General features: G+C 40.6%; 1 pseudogene; it reads right to left on the reverse strand.

Annotated features, from left to right (window-relative positions):
• Positions 1-324: 324 nt before the first annotated feature.
• LOC135528985 (semaphorin-4F-like) lies at positions 325-8,653 on the reverse strand (annotated as a pseudogene).
• Positions 8,654-11,059: the final 2,406 nt, after the last annotated feature.

Consider the following 11,059-nt stretch of genomic DNA (forward strand, 5'->3'; position numbering starts at 1 on the left):
CATGTTCATTATCTCCAGCACAATGCCAGAGTCTAAACATGTTGTCATCCTCATGTTCATTATCTCCAGCACAATGCCAGAGTCTAAACATGTTGTCATCCTCATGTTCATTATCTCCAGCACAATGCCAGTGTCTAAACATGTTGTCATCCTCATGTTCATTATCTCCAGCACAATGCCAGTGTCGAAACATATGAAAACGCCGCAAATATATAACGTTCTAGCCAATGACATTAAAAGCAAAAACATTTTAAAAACAGTGATTTTCATCAAACACTGAGATTTGTGGTGACGTGGGGAGCAGGTATATACCCTCCGCTGGCTAGAAACTGGTTGCAGGTTTGGAAATCACTATCTTTTTCACTTTTAATCCTACCCTGTGATGTCACTAGCTTGGTTTCAATCCAACTGGCGACAGATTTTCATGTGAATTTTGGAAAATATCCATAAGGAAAATATGCACATTTTCCCACCAGTGCCGTGTTTGCCCCAAACTGACTTGGCGAAACTGTGGGTGATGACAGTGGGTGATGACAGTGGGTGCTGACATTGGGTGCTGACAGTGGGTGATGACAGTGGGTGATGACAGTGAGTGATGACGGGCTTCCATCGCATTTTCAATTATGTTGCGATAAATAGCAAATGTGCCCACTCTGGTCCTTGTATGTACGCTGTAGCCAGCAGCTGGCAGATACAGTGGGGTAGTCTTGTCTACATGACAATATTATTGATAAGAGTAAGATTTGTTTTATTTGTCAAACGGCAGCCAAGTATCGATCATCATGTCACCAAAATAGGACCCTGGAAATTTACTGGAAAGGAGCATCAAGCTCATCACCTCCCTGTGAAGTTCATCATTACTTATTTCATCTGTAGGCTAATAAACTGCATGCTTGCCTGAGTAGTAGTGTGAGGACCACACGACATGTCACTGCATGGATAGGATGGTTATCATATCAATATCTGCCTATAAAGGTGGTGTTTCCACCGCCGTTTCTCACATAATTCACTTCACCAACACTAAACGATCCCACCTTGTCAAGCGGATTTTGTTTTGTCAACATATTGAAAGTTTACCCAAAAATGTGCTGTTTCCATCAGGCCTGTCGTGACATGTTTTACTCACGTAAAAAGGTTGGATGGAAACCTGGTTACAGAGAAGCAGAGAGAGACAGAGAGGGCGACACAGAGACACAGAGAGAGACAGAGACACAGAGAGAGCGACACAGAGAGAGACAGAGACAGAGAGAGCGACACAGAGACAGAGAGACACAGAGACAGAGAGACACAGAGAGAGACACAGAGAGAGACACAGAGAAAGAGACACAGAGAAAGAGACACAGAGAGAGAGAGACAGATAGAGACACAGAATGAATGAAAGCCTCAGAGAGAGCGACACAGAGACACAGAGAAAGAGACACAGAGAAAGAGACATAGAGACAGACAGAGAGACACAGAGAAAGAGACAGAGAGAGACACAGAAAGAAAGAAAGCCTCAGAGACAGTAGTCTCTAAGTGATAACTGGCAAAACACTCCCTTCAATTAAGTCAATTCTGGACATCTCTTCACAAAACGCCCTCTCCCGATTGGCCGACCGACGTGTCACCCATCACCAGCTGATTCTCATAGCAGGTGGGGTCCCGCCCCTGCTGTCCTTGATTGGCTCCTCTCCCATTTCTGTCCTCTAATGGGGTGTGCTGGGCTGCTCTCCAGCACAGCCTCTTCAGGAACACAGTGGCTCCTAAAGCTCCAACCAGCCCCCCCAGCAGGACAAAGGAGATATACAACCATACTGGTGATCTCGACAGCCCCGGGTCCACCCTGCCTTCGACACTGAGGTCCTCCATGGTGAGCTGGTAGGAGGCTGTGAGGCAGGGTTCACTACCCCGGGAATAATCACCCTGGACTAGGCAGTGGCAGGAGTAGAGGCCCAGGCTGGATCCGGAGACGGTGACCTCCAGGTGGGAGTGGTGCTGCAGGGTGTGGCGGCCCTGGGGGTGCTCCCAGACGCAGGGGAGAGGGGAGAGGTGGGGGTGGTCACAGGGGAGGAGGACCACCAGGCCCTTCTTCACACGCAGCTCCTTCACCACAGGGGAACAACGACCTGAGAGGGAAGGGGGTGGGAGAGATGACAAAGAGAGGCAGAAGCAGAGAGAGAAAGAGGAGTTGGAGGGAGAGGAGGAGTGTGAAGGAAGGATGGAGAGTAAAAGAAAGATAAAGGGAGAGATAGGAAGTATGGGAGATGGGCAAGAGGAAGGAGGGAGTTACTAGATGAGAGGAAGAGCGAGAGATCGTCCTAGTTCTGTTTGGAAATGTTGTAGATTTGGTGGATGTGTTTAATAGTGGAATAGATGTGGTATGAGGGCTGTAAGCATGTTTAATAGTGGAATAGATGTGGTATGAGGGCTGTATGCATGTTTAATAGTGGAAAAGATGTGGTATGAGGGCTGTATGCATGTTTAATAGTGGAATAGATGTGGTATGTGGGCTGTATGCATGTTTAATAGTGGAATAGATGGATGAGGGCTGTATGTTTAATAGATTATGCATGTTTAATAGTGGAATAGATGTTATATAAGGGCCTTAAACATGTTTAATAGTGGACTAGATGTGATATAAGAACATTATGCATGTTTAATAGTGGAATAGATGTTATATACAGGCCTAAAAGAGGTTTAATAGTGGACTAGATGTGATATAAGAACCTTATGCATAGGTAATAGTGGAATATAACTAATATAATTATATTATATAATTATTATACATATATTTTAAACGTTTATTTAACTATACAAGTCAGTTAAGAACAAATTCTTATTGACAATAACGGCCTACCCCGGCCAGACCCTAAACCAGACGATGCTGGGTCAAATGTGCGCCGCCCTATGGGACTCCCAATCACAGCCCGGTTGTGATACAGCCTGGAATCAAACAAGGGTCTGTAGTGCGCCTCTAGCACTACAATTACAATCAACCTGTTTAATAGTGGAATAGTGTTCATACTCACCCTCTCCAGTGCCACACACCTTCAAGGGGTCCTCTGACTCCCTCTGCACTGGAGAGCTGAGAACAGAGGAAGAACAACGAGAGACGGGGAGATGTGAGGGTGACAGTGAAACAACTAGTTTGAAAGGAAGGAAGATAAAGCAATGTTCTGGACAGCAGGAGGGAGAGAGAGGGAGAGAGAGGGAGACAGAGAGAGAGAGAGAGAGAGAGAGAGAGGGAGAGACAGAGACAGAGAGACAGAGAGAGAGACAGAGAGAGAGACAGAGAGAGAGAGAGAGAGAGAGAGAGGGAGACAGAGAGAGAGAGAGAGAGAGACAGAGAGAGAGAGAGAGAGAGAGAGCAGAGAGAGAGAGACAGAGAGAGAGAGAGACAGAGAGACAGAGAGAGACAGAGAGAGAGACAGAGAGAGAGAGGGGAGAGAGGGAGAGACAGAGAGGGAGAGAGACAGAGAGAGAGACAGAGAGAGAGAGAGGGAGAGAGACAGAGAGAGGGAGAGAGAGAGGGAGAGAGAGAGAGACAGAGAGAGAGACAGAGAGGGAGAGAGAGACAGAGAGAGGGAGAGAGAGAGAGAGACAGAGAGACAGAGAGAGAGACAGAGAGAGAGACAGAGAGAGACAGAGAGGGAGAGAGAGGGAGAGAGAGACAGAGAGGGAGAGAGACAGAGAGAGGGAGAGAGAGAGGGAGGGAGAGAGAGAGAGAGGGAGAGACAGAGAGAGAGACAGAGAGAGAGACAGAGAGAGAGACAGAGAGAGAGACAGAGAGACAGAGAGAGAGGGAGAGAGAGAGAAAGAGACTCAAAACCCCACAAAGAGAATGCTATGTAGACTCACTCCGCAACACAGGCTCTCATGTTGAGGTCCCACACACAACCTAGTCCTGCTGCCCGGGCACACACCTGACAGCTGGAGTACAACCTGCACCCCTCTACTGGCACACGGGACAGAGAGGAGGGGGAGCCCACCACCACATGGCCCTGGGAGGGAGCAAAGGGTTAAAGATGTCCGTGTGTCTGTCTGAGTGTGTCTGTATATATGTGCGTGTGTGTGTGTGTGTGTGTGTGTGTGTCTGATACCTGGTGTATGAGGATGTTGTTGACGGGCTCTACTGAGATTGTCAGAGGGATCTCCTGCAGCAGAGTAGCAGTACGACCAACGATAGACACACTGTGTAACTCCCCCTGATCTGTGTGAAAACACACATCAATTCACACCACAGAACATAATCAACCACAAAATGAGAATATTTTCTGATATGTTCAGCATGGTTAATTAACTGCCTGGTCTATTGATGACTTGATGTTTCTCTCTCTCTCACCTGTTCCCAGATGTAGTAGGGCAGCATCACTGTTGGAGATGTTGGTGGCTGAAATCCTGGTGTATGTTGTTCCCCTCCTCACCAGAAGGGGCGCTGCGTCCACAGTGTTCGTCATCAGAGGATGTTCCTTGGCAAACTGCAGCACGCGGTCGGGCATGTCGAAGGAGGAGTTGTAACCCTGGGCTCTCAGGACATCGTTGATACACTGAGGGGAACAGAGAACACTTCAGCGTGTTATGACGATGATGGACATACTAGGACACTGTATGATAATAACCCTTAAATGGAAAATGACTACCTGGATCCGTCCAATAACAAAGAAACACTCATTTTCGAAAGAAGCACTAACTTTCGCTATCCATTGCAAAACGTTTTTAAAATGTTTTCCATTGCATGCCCTAATAAATACAACCCAGGTGAGTCTGGTGAATACCTGTCCAGGTCGGGGGTCGGGTACAGACTCAGAGTTCCCACTGTTCACACAGTTCCTCTTCATATCTCTGAAGCCTCCCGTCGCAAACACCTTGGTGATGTCAGCCAGGCTGTACACACACACTGCTGACACGCGCTCTCCTTTCCTAAACACACACACACATTAACATGTTCATTGCAGTAATGCAGTCTGTATGAGTCACTGTAACATAATATTCATATTTTAGTGATTCTCCTCTCTCTTTCCCTCGCAATCTGTCCTCTCTCTCATTCACTCTCCACCCCATTTCCCATCTCTACTCCTCCTCTACCTCCCTCTCTCCCCATCTCTACCCCCCTCCTCCCTCTCTCTCCCCCCTTACCCCTGGGAGGTGAAGAGGGTGTAGAAGTGTGTGCTGCTGGGGTCTCCCAGGCGGTGTTCCAGGGGGTAGGCGTGGGTCAGGACGGTGTAGTGCTGGCCACTGTCCCGGTCCTGACACACCAGCTGAGCCTTCAGGAAACTGGTCCAGCGCTTCTGCAGGGTCTTAGAGCCCCCACATCTCCCTGGCAGATAGGGAAAGGGATGGGAGAGAGGGGATGAGAAGGATAGAGAGAGAGAGAGCACGAGTCAAAGCACACATGAGCAAAATAGAGGGAGAGAGAGAGAAAGAGAGGAAAGAGAGACAGACAGACAGACAGAGAGAGAGATGCATCTCACCTTGCAGACTCTGGCCACCCGTGTGACCCTGACCTTGGTGTACTCTAAGGCGTTCTCCATGAAGAAGAAGTAGATTTTATCATCATCTCCAGGACTCTCCTGACCAGGGCCGAACTCACAAACTCTGGATCTGGACTCATCAGAGAATGACATATTAATGACATATTATATGTAGTGCTTCCCAGCTCCAGTCCTCAACAGCCCCGACGGTTCACATTTTCCTTGTAGCCACAGACAAACTTGCACATTTTCTCATCAGTGGTGTTTCCACTAAACTGTCTTTTTGCGGATAAAAATCAACGTGTGATGACGTAGACACACAAAACATTATTTTTCGCTTAAGTTTTCATGTACCGAATAAAAATGTAAAGTTCAATGTTTCCATTTTCAACTGTACCGATAGTTATATCTCAGGTTAGGTTAAATAGCAAATGTGCATATTCTGGTCTTGGCATGAGCGCTCTATCCAACAGCTCACAGATACAGTGTGGGAAGGCTAGTCTACATGATGAGATTACTATGGATAAGAGCAAGAATATTTGTATTTGTCAAACTGCAGTCAAGCATCGATCATCACGTCACCAGAATAAGACCCTCGATATTTATTGGAAAAAAGCGTCAAAATCACCTTGTACTTTCAGTTATTTCATCTGTAGCCTAATAAACTGTATGATTTCCTGAGTCGTAGTGGGAGGACCACACAACATGTCATCTGTAGCCTAATAAACTGTATGATTTCCTGAGTCGTAGTGGGAGGACAACACAACATGTCATCTGTAGCCTAATAAACTGTATGATTTCCTGAGTCGTAGTGGGAGGACAACACAACATGTCATCTGTAGCCTAATAAACTGTATGATTTCCTGAGTCGTAGTGGGAGGACAACACAACATGTCACCTGTAGCCTAATAAACTGTATGATTTCCTGAGTCGTAGTGGGAGGACAACACAACATGTCATCTGTAGCCTAATAAACTGTATGATTTCCTGAGTCGTAGTGGGAGGACAACACAACATGTCATCTGTAGCCTAATAAACTGTATGATTTCCTGAGTCGTAGTGGGAGGACAACACAACATGTCATCTGTAGCCTAATAAACTGTATGATTTCCTGAGTCGTAGTGGGAGGACCACACAACATGTCATCGCATGACTCCAAGTTTACTTCCATATGATGGTTGTTACATCAATACTAGCATATAAAGATGTTTCCATCTCCACTTCTCACATCCTTCATTCTACCGCCACAAAAAGATCCCACCATGTCCAAAGGACAAGTTCTCTGTTGGCATTTATAAAACTGTACCAAAACATCCAGTTTCCATCAGAGCTGTGGTGATGTTTATTTTATACTGTATGACTTTACTGGCATAAAACAAGTGGATGGTTAAAGACATAGACCATCATCAAAGAGAACTCATTAGGTAAGTAACACCACACTGCTAAACCACATCCTGAGTTAAACTCTTCATTGTTCATTGGACACATTCTGTTGTTGTTTGGTGTTACAGAAGTTTGGACAGTAGAAGTATTTTATCATCTTTCCCAACATGCATTGGGAGTGTGTGATTGACAGATGGGTCTCACCACTGAGCCAGTTGATGGACTGATGCACGTGCACCTCTTGACCTGTTGCCCTGGTGATGTCAAACATCGTGCCCAGGAAGTTAGAAGGGGAGGCGGTGTACAGCAATCCATCTACAGTACACATATAGACAGGATGTGATAGAGTGTGAGCGTGTTTGTGAGTGTGAGTGTCTAACCTAGAGTAACAGCAGTGTGTGTCTAACCTAGAGTAACAGCAGTGTGTGTCTAACCTACAGTAACAGCAGTGTGTGTGTCTAACCTACAGTAACAGCAGTGTGTCTATCCTACAGTAACAGCAGTGTGTGTGTCTAACCTACAGTAACAGCAGTGTGTGTCTAACCTACAGTAACAACAGTGTGTGTCTAACCTACAGTAACAACAGTGTGTGTGTCTAACCTACAGTAACAGCAGTGTGTGTCTAACCTACAGTAACAACAGTGTGTGTCTAACCTACAGTAACAGCAGTGTGTCTAACCTACAGTAACAGCAGTGTGTGTCTAACCTACAGTAACAGCAGTGTGTCTAACCTACAGTAACAGCAGTGTGTGTCTAACCTACAGTAACAGCAGTGTGTCTAACCTACAGTAACAGCAGTGTGTGTCTAACCTACAGTAACAGCAGTGTGTGTGTCTGACCTACAGTAACAGCAGCCTGTGTCTAACCTACAGTAACAACAGTGTGTCTGTCTAACCTACAGTAACAGCAGTGTGTGTCTAACCTACAGTAACAACAGTGTGTGTCTAACCTACAGTAACAGCAGTGTGTGTCTAACCTACAGTAACAACAGTGTGTCTGTCTAACCTACAGTAACAGCAGTGTGTGTCTAACCTACAGTAACAACAGTGTGTGTCTAACCTACAGTAACAACAGTGTGTGTCTAACCTACAGTAACAACAGTGTGTGTCTAACCTACAGTAACAACAGTGTGTGTCTAACCTACAGTAACAGCAGTGTGTGTCTAACCTACAGTAACAGCAGTGTGTGTGTCTAACCTACAGTAACAGCAGTGTGTCTAACCTACAGTAACAGCAGTGTGTCTAACCTACAGTAACAGCAGTGTATGTCTAACCTACAGTAACAGCAGTGTGTGTGTCTAACCTACAGTAACAGCAGTGTGTGTCTAACCTACAGTAACAGCAGTGTGTGTCTAACCTACAGTAACAGCAGTGTGTCTAACCTACAGTAACAGCAGTGTGTGTCTAACCTACAGTAACAACAGTGTGTGTGTCTAACCTACAGTAACAACAGTGTGTGTCCAACCTACAGTAAGAGCAGTATGTGTGTCTAACCTACAGTAACAACAGTGTGTGTGTCTAACCTACAGTAACAACAGTGTGTCTAACCTGCAGTAACAGCAGTGTGTGTCTAACCTACAGTAACAGCAGTGTGTGTGTCTAACCTACAGTAACAAGTGTGTGTCTAACCTACAGTAACAGCAGTGTGTGTCTAACCTGCAGTAACAGCAGTGTGAGGTTGTCTGGGATCATAAGGACATTTCCCCTTCCCATTCTCCATCTTCACTTTGTCACCACCTTCCTTCCCTAGGACAAATGTCACTGGGTCCTGAACACACACACAGCCTATATTTAGTAGTGTATGTGAACTAGTGGAGGCTGCTGAGGGGAGGACGGCTCATAGTAATGTCTGGAACGGAGAAAATGGAACGGCATCAAACACAAGGACACTATATGTTTGATGTATTTGATATGGTTCCACTGATTCCACTCCAGCCATTACCACGAGCCTGGTCTCCCCAATTAAGGTCCCACTTCCTGTGACGTGAACATCATGTGTGTCAGCCTGTCAACTAAATACATGAACTGAATGAATAACATGTGTTTCACCACAACAGTTAAAGAGCATCTAGCAGGTGTATCATAATAATAATAATAGTATAGGTGTAGAGTAAAATAATAATATAGGTTTAGAGTATAATACTAATATAGGTGCAGAGTATAATAATAATATTATAGGTGTAGAGTATAATAATAATAATATTATAGGTGTAGAGTATAATAATAATAATATATGTGTAGAGTATAATAATAATATAGGTGTAGAGTATAATAATAATATTATATGTGTAGAGTATAATAATAATAACATTATATGTGTAGAGTATAATAATAATATAGGTGTAGAGTATAATAATAATATTATATGTGTAGAGTATAATAATAATATTATAGGTGTAGAGTATAATAATAATATTATAGGTGTAGAGCATAATAATAATAATATAGGTGTAGAGTATAATAATAATAATATTATATGTGTAGAGTATAATAATAATAATATTATATGTGTAGAGTATAATAATAATAACATTATATGTGTAGAGTATAATAAAAATAATTATAGGTGTAGAATATAATAATACAAATAATAATAATATAGGTGTAGAGTATAATAATAATAATAATATAGGTGTAGAATGTAATAATAACAATAATAATAATAATATAGGTGTAGAGTATCATAATAATAATAATACCAATAATAATATAGATGTAGAGTATCATAATAATAATGGTAATATAGGTGTAGAGTATAATAATAATAATAATATTATAGGTGTAGAGTATAATAATAATAATGATAATATAGGTGTAGAGTATAATAATAATAATAATATAGATGTAGAGTATCATAATAATAATGGTAATATAGGTGTAGAGTATAATAATAATAATAATATTATAGGTGTAGAGTATAATAATAATAATGATAATATAGGTGTAGAGTATCATAATAATAATGGTAATATAGGTGTAGAGTATAATAATAATAATAATATTATAGGTGTAGAGTATAATAATAATAATAATATTATAGGTGTAGAGTATAATAATAATAATGATAATATAGGTGTAGAGTATAATAATAATAATAATATAGATGTAGAGTATCATAATAATAATGGTAATATAGGTGTAGAGTATAATAATAATAATAATATTATAGGTGTAGAGTATAATAATAATAATGATAATATAGGTGTAGAGTATCATAATAATAATGGTAATATAGGTGTAGAGTATAATAATAATAATAATATTATAGGTGTAGAGTATAATAATAATAATGATAATATAGGTGTAGAGTATAATAATAATAATAATATAGATGTAGAGTATCATAATAATAATGGTAATATAGGTGTAGAGTATCATAATAATAATATAGGTGTAGAGTATCATAATAATAATGGTAATATAGGTGTAGAGTATAATAATAATAATGGTAATATAGGTGTAGAGTATAATAATAATAATGATAATATAGGTGTAGAGTATAATAATAATAATAATAATAATATAGGTGTAGAGTATAATAATAATATTATAGGTGCAGAGTATAATAATAACATTATAGGTGTAGAGTATAATAATAATAATAATAATAATATTATATGTGTAGAGTATAATACTAATATAGGTGTAGAGTATAATAATAATATTATAGGTGCAGAGTATAACAATAATAATATAGGTGTAGAGTATAATAATAATAATAATAATATTATTATAGGTGTAGAGTATAATAATAATACTATATGTGTAGAGTATAATAATAATAATATAGGTATAGAGTATAATAATAATATTATAGGTGCAGAGTATAATAATAATAATGGTAATATAGGTGTAGAGTATAATAATAATAATAATATAGGTGTAGAGTATCATAATAATAATGGTAATATAGGTGTAGAGTATCATAATAATAATATAGGTGTAGAGTATCATAATAATAATGGTAATATAGGTGTAGAGTATCATAATAATAATATAGGTGTAGAGTATCATAATAATAATGGTAATATAGGTGTAGAGTATAATAATAATAATGATAATATAGGTGTAGAGTATAATAATAATATTATAGGTGTAGAGTATCATAATAATAATGGTAATATAGGTGTAGAGTATCATAATAATAATGATAATATAGGTGTAGAGTATAATAATAATAATAATAATATAATAATAATAATAATATAGGTGTAGAGTATCATAATA

This window comes from Oncorhynchus masou, unplaced genomic scaffold (genome assembly GCF_036934945.1).
Source record: "Oncorhynchus masou masou isolate Uvic2021 unplaced genomic scaffold, UVic_Omas_1.1 unplaced_scaffold_1069, whole genome shotgun sequence".
Classification (NCBI taxonomy): domain Eukaryota; kingdom Metazoa; phylum Chordata; class Actinopteri; order Salmoniformes; family Salmonidae; genus Oncorhynchus; species Oncorhynchus masou.